At 48.4% G+C, this 10178-nt stretch overlaps 1 long non-coding RNA gene across 1 annotated transcript in view; it reads left to right on the forward strand.

Annotated features, from left to right (window-relative positions):
* LOC138112217 (uncharacterized) overlaps nucleotides 1-9757 on the forward strand; it is a 66451-nt gene extending 56694 nt beyond the window's left edge. The window contains exons 2-3 of the long non-coding RNA XR_011151602.1: nucleotides 4069-4290; nucleotides 9187-9757. This is a non-coding gene — a long non-coding RNA (uncharacterized lncRNA). The remainder of the gene's footprint in view (nucleotides 1-4068; nucleotides 4291-9186) is intronic.
* The last annotated feature ends 421 nt before the right edge of the window (nucleotides 9758-10178 follow it).

Below are 10178 nucleotides of genomic sequence, written 5' to 3' on the forward strand. Positions count from 1 at the left end.
TTCAGCTGCTGGCAGGAGGGCCCTTGCAGAGACTGTCAACTCTTTAGTGATTGTCAGCTCGTGATTTCAGCTCAGCTCTGCAGGGCAGCCTCCAGGCCAGACCAGACCGGAGAGAGAGACGAGAGGCCCGTGTGGCTGGTTCCGCATGGAAGGTAGCTTTATTGTTGGTCCCCTCCGGCGAAGGGGAAAGCCAGGGATGAGAACTCTCTCTGACAGGGGCAGAGGCCTTAGCTTTTATAGGGACACAGGGGATGGGTGAAGACCAATGGGTTGCGAAGTATCTGCATAGGGTCTCCTAAAGGATTGTGGGTCTGTCTTTTCTCGCTGTGACCAATGAAGTGGTTGCCTTTCCAGGGAGTCTTGCTGGGCGATTGCGAAATCTTCTTATCTCAGCAGAGATCCCTCCAGGGCAGGGCTGGGCATACCCCACAGTCCATGGCTTCCAGGGAATGATGGAGCCAGCCTGGGGAAGCTGGAAGGAGCACACGCTCTGACATGGTGCTGGTCTTCAGAGTACTCCAGCAGCTGGAGCTGTCTCCTGCTCTGTGATGTTCTCTGCTTTCGCTTTTCCTTTCTAAAGAAACTTTCCAGGCTTGAGGGTGCAAAAAACATCCTGAAGGCAAGGAGTTGAACTCAGCCCGTGGCTTAGGAAGAGCAGTGAGACTCCATCACTGCCAATCTCTTCCTCCTGCTGAGGGGGAAAGAACTGAATGTGCCTTATGGAGCACTGGGATAGAGCTGGTGCTGCTCCAGGATAAGTGGGACATGACTGTTGGAGTGAGTCCAGAGGAGAGAGCCATGAAGGTGATTAGTGGGATGGAGCATCTAATGAGGAAAGGCTGAGAGAATTGGGATTGTTCAGCCTGGAGAAGAGAAAGCTCTGGGGTCACCTAATCGTGGCCTTTTAGAGACTTTAAGTACTTAAATGGGCTACAAAAGAGCTGGAGAGGGACTTTGGACAAGGGGGAATGGCTTCACACACACAAAGGGCAGGGTTAGACTGGATGTTAGGAAGAAATTCTTCACCATGAGGGTGGTGAGGCCCTGGCACAGGTTGCCCAGAGAAGCTGTGGCTGCCCCTGGATCCCTGGAAGTGACCAAGGCCAGGCTGGATGAGGCTTGGAGCAACCTGGTCTAGTGGAAGGTGTCCCTGCCCATGGCAGGGGGAGTGGAACTGGATGATCTTTAAGGTTCCTTCCACCCCAAACCAGTCTGTGGTGATTTTATGACAGGATTCCCTTTGGAGTCTCTTCCACGTCCGCATCAGGGACTTGGGATGCGCAATACCCAGCACAACCCCTCACTCCTGACTGCTGTGCCCAGCTCTCCCGCAGCTCAGACCTTTGGAGGGTGTTGTTTGGGCACTGAGCTGTGGGCCACAGCCTTGCCCCCAATCCAGGGTCAAAGCACTCCAGGTGCTCCCAGTGCTGCAGGAGTGCCAGGGACACAGAGCTGCGTGGTGTAAACGCCTGCAAACAATGCTTCCCACGTGCTAGAGCCAAGAGATGACATTGCAGAAACAGTCTAGGTCAAAATAAATTACTTTCTGGGATTCTGAGATTATCTAAACCCTTCTTTTCCCCAGGATGAAAGGGAACAAAGGCTTTTGCCTGCTCAGGAAAGAGCCTGGAGTACCATTTTCTGCGAGCCACAAGAGCTTATTAGGGATGAGGGTAAACAAAGAGATTTGGGGTTAATTTACTCAGGATGGGGAGGAGGGAAGCAGAAGCTGTTGTATTTTAAAGCCTGCCATTCTTGTGTCAATACCAGCAGGTTGCTGGTGTGGTTGTCACAGGCTGCAGTGTCTTTCCAGGGTATTGATTGGCAGCCCGGGGTGCTTTCTCTAATGGCGCATTGATCTTCCTTGGATCCCTTCTAGCTCCACAGCTGCCCAGTGGATTAAAGTGGTGGCAGTGCTACCCTCTCACTTCTGACGGGGCTGGAGTGGGCTCTGACTCAGCCCTGGCTGCTGGGAGGGATTTTTTTTCCAGGAAGGAGCATCCTGTGGCATTTTTCCACTCCCACATTTGCTGTGTTCCCCAGCTCACACTCTTCCTCTGCTCCTGCTGTCTCTCCAACAGCACGTGCCAGACCATCTTTGGAGACAGAGGATGATGGGTGTTTCAGAGCTAGCAGGCTCTGAATCCACCAACAAATCCCCATTCTGGGTGAATACAGAAGTTGGCAGATGCTGGAAGCTGTTGGTACCTCTGATGGTGGCACTGGTGTTGCCCTTCTTTCTGCTGAGGTACAAAATCATACAGAAAAAGCAACTTACCAACCTAGATGTGGATTAAAAATAATTTGAAATTTTAAAGGGAATGACTCCTCTGGGATAGGTGGCAAAACTTTTCCAGAGTAGTGTGCTGAGCCTCCACAGCTGGGGATTTTCTCTGAAGTTTTGTAAAATCCTCATTTTTTTTCATAGAATCATAGAATGGTTTGGGTTGGGAAGTGACCTTAAAGATCATCTCATCACAACCCCCATGCCATGTGCAGGGATTCATGCCTCTGGCTGCTGCAGCCAGGTGACAGAAAAGATTCCTAGGCTTTGTTGTAACACAGAGAAGTTTGCTCTGCTGGGTTTGGAAAGTGGAGAGACATATAGAGAGAAAACCAGATTTGAAAAAAATTCTAAAGGGTTTGGAATGCTGACAATTAGTCATAGTGGAAGCCTTTTTTTCAAAAGGCATGTTAGTTCCATGTTACTGCAGTCCATGGAGAACCACAGCATGAAGGGAGAATTCCTTATTCCTTGCCATGAGTTTCCAAGCTGTGAAGTGTATAAAATCCCTGCATCCTCTTTCCCGTTTGGTTTTTTTTCTCCTTTTTTTCCCCCCTGCTGTTTCTTCCTGTTTGTTTTCTCCCTATTTCTCCCCTAATTTCCTTTTTTCCCTTTTTTTTCTTCCTGAGTTCACTTTAGTAAGTGCTTTCCTCCTGCTTGGGCATTAAAGGAGAAGGGTCTGTAGCTTAAAGATAAATCTTTAGGTCTGACAGCTCCTGTTGGGGCGCTGGCAAGAGCAGCTTGAAGGGTGTTTGTATCCACCAGAGCAGGGTTGACCTGCCTTTCCCCTTTGGAAGGAAGCCTTTGACTTCCAGAGGAAACCTGATGCAAAATTGAGAGCACTTTGATTTATCCATAGAAATACCTTGTTTTAGCAAAGAAAAATCAAAAAACTTATTTTCTCCCTCCTCCCTTGCCCTGCCCCCCCCTCCCGCCCCCCCCCCCCCCCCCCCCCCCAGTTTGTAATAGCATAGCAGATTTGCCTGCTGCTCCAGCTTCTTCCAGCTGCCTGTGGGATTCCTGAGGAGGAAAGGCCATGCTTCCCACCTCTTTTGTAGAGCTGTGAATACCTGTGTGTGTTGGTTCAACAGCAAACATCTGCAGCTTCCCCCTCTCCCGTGGCAGAGCTGTATCGTGCATGGCAGGAGCAGCACCGAGCAGGTGGATTGGCTGCCTGGTCCCTTGCCAGGCGAGTTGGCAGGAACCTGCACATCACTCCTTGAAATTCTCTGTGGGGTTTGATGGATGTTCACTGCTCAGAACATTTTGGTTCTGTTTAATTGGCAGGTTTTGATGAGCAGCCGCTTGGGCAGGAGGTTCTCACCTCTCCCTAGGGAATTCCCAGGGCTGGCAGAAGCCATGAGGAATAATCCTTTGAGTTCTTTTATTTGGAGCAAACATTTGCATGTGGGCTGAAATTGGTTATCCTTGGTTATCATCACCCAATGGTAAAAGGTAAAACTTGGCTCTATCCACCTTCACCTTGGGCAGATGAAGCCATGTTAAAAATGTCCCCTTAATTTTGTCCCAGTGTGTGAAAACAAAACCCTGCTGGGGGACTGAAGCTGAAAGTCACCATTTTGGGTGGACTCAGAGCTTCCAGAGAGAATCCCAGTTCTCATCCAAAGCTAATAGAGAGAAAATTTCCCTAGGAAATAGGGACACAGGCCTGAGAGCATTAAACTGGAACTTTATGCCAATTAATAGCCAGATAATTACAACCCGTTCCCTCCTACTTACTGCTGACTTCCCCACGTAATTTTCTTCTAATTTTTGCTTATTAGGCACGCAGAAAAGATGAGTTACTCAGCATGCTGCTTGCATTTGATAAGTAGTAGACTCAGCAGTAGGGAAGACTGATGTCCTCCATCCATCCTGGATCAGCCTCTTGGGAGCAAGGAGCATGCTGGACGGACTGATGGTGCTTCTCAGCTTGTCAAGGGATGGAGAAACTTAAGGAAAATGGTGGAGGAAAAAAGTCAAGGCTGGACAGAAAAGGCAAAATGGTGAGTAGAGCTGGGTGCTGCTTCAACAGGATCATGGATTTTCCTCACTCTTCCCCCAGGCCCTTACTTTGCTCTGGGTCTGTTGTAGCAGCCAGAACCCTCTGGTCTTGCTCATTTTCAAATCTGAAAATGCAAAACTGGCATCTTCTCCACCCATAAGAGTTGCCCTCTCCCTTGCAAAGGGAGGAGTCGTTGGCCCTGGCACAGGTTGCACAGAGAAGCTGTGGCCTACCCCTGGATCCCTGAAGTGTCCAAGGCCAGGTTGGAAGGGCTTAGAGCAATCTGGGATAGAGGAAGGTGTCCCTGCCTATGGCAGGGGGATGGAATGAGATGGTCTTTAAGGTCCCTTCCCACCCAAACTATTCTGTGATCTTATGATACCATGCCAGCCCTGACATAAAAGGCAGAGAAACTTCCACCAGCAATGTTCTGTCATACCAATTCCAAGGAGAAAAAGAAAAAGAAGAAATCAGTATTGCAGACTTTTATGAGCATTAAATTAAAACAGTGCACAGGGTCTGTTTTGGTTCCCAGGCACAAACATTGTCTCAACTCTCCCCCTGCCTGCTCTCTGATAAGGGTGGTACCCACAGGCTAAGCTCAGCCTCAGGGGTGATATGCAAAAAGAAGGGAAATAAATAAAAAGCACCAGCCTTGTGGAGCCCGGTAAATGTAATTTCAGGTGTCTTGGCCTCTCTCATTACCCTGGAAGTGGTGGGAGCTGGGAGCTGCTCAGCAAACTCACCTGTGTTAGACAGTGAGCAGGGATTTCAGCAAGTCATGGAGTGGTCTGGGTCGAATCTTTAAAGCTCATCATGTTCTAAACCCCCTGCCATAGGCAGGGGCACCTTCCAGGGTGCTCCAAGCCCTGTCCAACCTGGACACTTCCAGGGATGAGGCAGCCACAACTTCTTCTGAACAACCTGTGCCATGGCCTCCCCACTCTCACAGTGAAGAATTCCTTCCCAATATCCCATCTGACCATGCTTTCTGGCAGTGGGAAGCCATTCGCCCTTGTCCTATCACTCCATGCCCTTGTCCAAAGTCCCTCTCAACCTCTTTTGGAGCCTCTTTGGGCACTGGAAGGGGCTCTAAGTTCTCCCTGAAGCTTCTCTTCTCCAGGCTGAAGAATCACAATTCTCTCAGTCTTTCCCTATAGGATAGGTGTTCCTTCCCTCTAATCATCTTCATGGCTCTCTCCTGGACTTGGTCCAAAGGTCCCGTCCTGTCCCTTATCCAAGGGCAGCTCGTTTCCCTGCTGCTCCACAGGGTTTGATGCCTCTCCCTGATGGGCTTGTTAAGGTAATTAGATAACTGCTGCCAACACTCACGTTCATTTAATAAGTATGCTAATTGATATTGACCAGCGTGTGGCAGGCACTTTGTCACGTGCCAATTAGGAGTGCCTGAGAGGTGCTTCAGAGCCTGGTGATTAGACCTCCGAGTGGGGATCCAAGGAAATGCCCAAGCAGGACCTAAAAGGGGTGGAGTGAGCACAGGGGTGTGTCAGGCCCTGATAATCAGCCTTGTAATCATTCAGGGCTTGCTTGTGATGGATTAATGTGATCCGTATCAACCACACAGTCGTTTTAGTTATGCCACTAGGGGTGTGGGAGGTGGGTAAAACAGTTGGATACACAAGCAGGGTTAGGGCAGACAAACAGGATCATGGCTGTGGAGGAGAGTCGTTGGAGTTCAGCTGCACATGGTGGTGGAGCTTATGCTGAGCACAGAAGAAGGATGAATGGTCAGCCACAGCTGCTGTTGTTCCCCTGGGATGCTTCGTGCTGGCCCATCCTCCTCTTGCAGCCCCATTTCACTTAGTGTATCCAAAAAAAGCAAGTGTTAGCTCTTCCCCATTTATTCCTTCCCCAGAAACGTACTGCAAAACGCTCTGCTTTCCCTATATTTTTCTTCTATTGTGCTGGCGGCTGCTCTCATTTGTCTGGAGTGGTTTATTTATTGCCACCATTAATTAATTTCATTTGGGTAGGAAGGACACATCCTCTGGGATTGTCTGTGTGCTGGAGACCATTACTGCATTGGTGTCACAAAAGTCCCTGGCTGCTCCTGGCCTGGCACAATTAATCAAGTGGCGCCACTCAGGTCCGTGTATAACAAGGCTGGCCCTGGGATCTTTTCCCAAGAAGGAGCCCAGGCATTGCATGGAAAAGGCCACCTATTTCTCCAGCTGGTACTCAGGAGCTCCTACCTCCCTCCCACCCCAAAATGGGAGCTCCTGCTCCTGCCTTCTGCTGTGGGATGGGCTAAGAGCTGAGCTGAAAAGCCAAAGCAAAAGTTTGTAATGGTTGGTCCCTCTTGACTTGGCCCGAATTCATCAATTTAAAAAGAGAACAGCCTTTGCCTTCTCCAGGCTATGCCACTGTCTTGGCACATGTAGCCAGTCCTGGAGCACCACAGGAAGCCTGAAGGAGCAGGAGCTGGTTGGTTTCAGGAGCACATTTCTCAGAAATACAGTGACCTAATCTCACTCCTATTGATTTTGAGCTATATTTATACATACACATGGGGACAGACAAGTGCTGCTGAGAATACAAAATCCTGTACTCCTGGAAGGGCAAAAAATTGTTTCCTCCAGGTTTGTTTTCAAGCCTAAGGAAATAAAGGACCAGGCAGAGAGCCTGACCCAGTTTCTGGTGGGTCTGTGAGACAGGTCCCCATTCCCAGCCGCTGCCAGCACTGCAGGAGCATGGTCCAGGTTGTATTAAGGAGGTGTTCCTTCCCAATCCCAAAGGTATCCAGCTGCCAAAAAGCATCACCTTCTGTTATTACTCCCTCCCTCCCTGGAATATGGAAAGTGGGAAGAGAAAAAGCCCCAGAAAATTAGGCAGAGCAGTTTATCTGACAGGCCAGCACTCTCCCAGATAAAGGAACAAACAGAGTTTGTCTCATGGTCAGGGTGATGCTTAGCCACAAAAGAAGAGCAGGAGAAGTTAATTAAACTCTGAAGAAGCCATTTACTAGGGAGGGGAAGTAAGACATGGCTTTTCTTCAATACTGCAGAAAGGTTCATTATAGAGGAAACCCATCCTTTAGCAGTTAATAAAATATTTTCTCCCACCTGGCTTTGAGGGATGGCTACTGGAGGGCCCATGGCTCATTTTAATGGGCACTTTTCCAAAGTGTCCATGGCCCGTTGGCTAAAAGGGTTTAGAAAACAGCCGTTTCTGAAAACCAGGGAACCACAGAACTTGGCAGGGCTGTAAACAAAGGCAGAGCCTTTTGTGGAGCCTTTTCCATTTGCCATTTCCATCTCCAATGCTTCTGTGCTCCATTCTGCTGGACATGCTGGTGGCCCATTCTGTCCCTGGGAAAAAAGGGTTTTTCTCTGTTCATCCCTTCAGTGAGCGAACAGGAGCCTTCATCAAGGGCACCCTTTTCCTGCTGAGGCTTGACACATTAAAGAATTCATAGCCACTGGATATATTTTTCAAAACAAAAAAACCTCAACTAAACCTGATTTTAGATGATGAAGCCCCAGCAGCTCTAAAGCCCCAGAACCCCCATGCTGGGAAACCCTTTAAATCCTGAGTCTGTGTTTGCTCCTAGCTGCGCTCGATTTACCCTGGTAACTCCCTCCCCTGGGGTGGGAAACTAAAACCGTTGTTTTCCCCAGGCTCTGAAATCACCCATTTTCAGAGTTGCTGGTAAACATCACAGTTACAACTCCAGAGGAGAATTTAAAAGGAATTTGAAAAGACTACTTGTTTTAGAGACGCTTTTTCTCATTTCAGCTTGTGTTAGCTATGCTAAAATTCAACAGTTATTGAGTTATTATCTATAAAGCCACTGTGCATGGTGGTAGATGTGACTTTGTCACCTGCATCCTCTACCCTGTGGAGCCTTGAGAAGATGCTTTTGCACTTAGTGACAATTTAATATTGACAAGCCTTTTATTGTGCATCAGTCCCCTGAATTTGGGGAGTCCAGGTGGGTCTGGGAGAAAATTTTTAAAAAAGAACATTTGATGGCAATGCTTAGTTAATACCAAAAAGATTAAAACACAGCCAACCTCCAAGAATGGGAAAAGGACCTTATGATATTTAGTGAGCAGATAATAAAACAGCAGATGAAATTCAAGGATGCTAAATGAAAAACAGTGCATGGGGGGAAATCATTGGTCTCTGAACTGGCTGTTACTGCTCAGGAAGGAGATCTGACAGTTATGCTGGAAATAATCATCAAAATGACACTGCTGGTCTATGGTAGTCCAAAAAAAAAACCAGAGAGGTAAGAGAGGCCAAAATGGGAAATGTTCTTGTGCTGCTTAATGAATGTCTGGTATCTCCTGCCTTGAGTAATTTGTGAGTAGCCCACAAAAAAATGGATGGGAAGAAGCCTAGAAAATTATCCACAGAAGGCAAGAATTGATAAAGGCAGGGCCAAACACAAAATCGTTTGTGTTGTAAAGCTGAAGAATTAATCAGCAATGGTGGCTTAGTCCAATAAACACTTGGAATCAGGAGTGTTACAGAATCCCAGAATGGTTTGGGGTGGAAGGGACCTTAGAGATCATCCAATTCCAACCCCCTGCCATGGGCAGGGACACCTTCCACTAGCCCAGGTTGCTCCAAGCCCCATCCAACCTGGCCTTGGATACTTCACTTGTTGAACTTCATGAGGTTCACACAGTCCCACCTCTCCACCTGTCCCTCGAGATGCCATCCCTTCTGTTCTAGATACTGGGAAGATCTAGAGAACTTCCAAGAAGCAAAGACAAACTCTTTACCCAGCAGCCTGGTAGAAAGTAGGACTCATTGCCACAGGAAATTTTAGATATTGGAAGCTTACATAGACTTGGAAAGTGATTAGATATTTTCACAGGGGGAAAAAATATAAGGGATTAAATGGTTGTTTCTCTCCATCCTGTTCCAGAGCAGTTAGTGTGAGAAGACAAAGGGAGCTTTGCCAGAGGCTCACTAGGACCTGTCTTGTGTCCCATCCAGTTGGTGGCTTGGACTCTCTGCCTTTTCTACCTCCATCAAAACCCACTGAACTGCTTTCTGAGGATTCTGAGTGGACTGAAACAGCCCCTGGAACAGCTTTGTTAGCCAAACACAGAATTAAACTCATTATTTTTACTGCGAATATTTAAACCGTGTGCTGAAGGTGCCCGTGGTGTTTTCCCTGTATTGCAAATCCACCAGGAGCAACCCCTCAGGCTGCTTGGCTGCCCAGCTGCGCTCTCCCCAGGGGATTTGTGGGATCTGGGTCTTGTTCCTTACCGCAGAGGGAATCAGCCAGGGTTTTGCAGGCACAATATCCTTGGAGCTGGGAGGTGATGCTTCATTCCTCAGCAGAGCCCGGCTGCTGGAAATAATCTGCCCAATGGTCCCCCTTATGGCCGGGCAGACAGGCTGAAATTCACGGCCACCACTTACCAAAGAATAATGGAACATTTCCTGAGATGGCAATAAATATCCCCTGCCATGACAACCCTCACCAGAGCCTCTTCGATCCAGGGAAATACTTTAAAACTCAGCAAAGTGAGACTTTTTTTTTTTTTTAATGCCTCTTTACTTGCTGGTTGTAGCTGCCCTGGCTATTCCCAATCAGAATGAGGGAGCATGGATGGGGTTTGTGGCTCCCTGGGGAGCTCCAACACTGGCCCAAGTGTCCCTGTAAGGCAGAGGATGACTCTGAGGAAAATTCCTTCTCCCCAGGCTGATGGAAAGGGAGAAGTTTGCAGCTGCTGTTCCCTACCAGGAGGTTTGTTCTGGTCCAGAGCAGCTCTTTCCCACCATGAGGAGGTGATGACACCACGGTCTGCTGGAAATATGGTGTGGTCTCAATACAGCCAGCTTGGCTCCTTTTCCCCAGGACAGTTTTCCAGTAGTGGGGGTGCTCAGCATGGCCTCTTGGTTGTT

Source organism: Aphelocoma coerulescens, chromosome 6 (assembly GCF_041296385.1).
Source record: "Aphelocoma coerulescens isolate FSJ_1873_10779 chromosome 6, UR_Acoe_1.0, whole genome shotgun sequence".
In the NCBI taxonomy this organism is placed as follows: domain Eukaryota; kingdom Metazoa; phylum Chordata; class Aves; order Passeriformes; family Corvidae; genus Aphelocoma; species Aphelocoma coerulescens.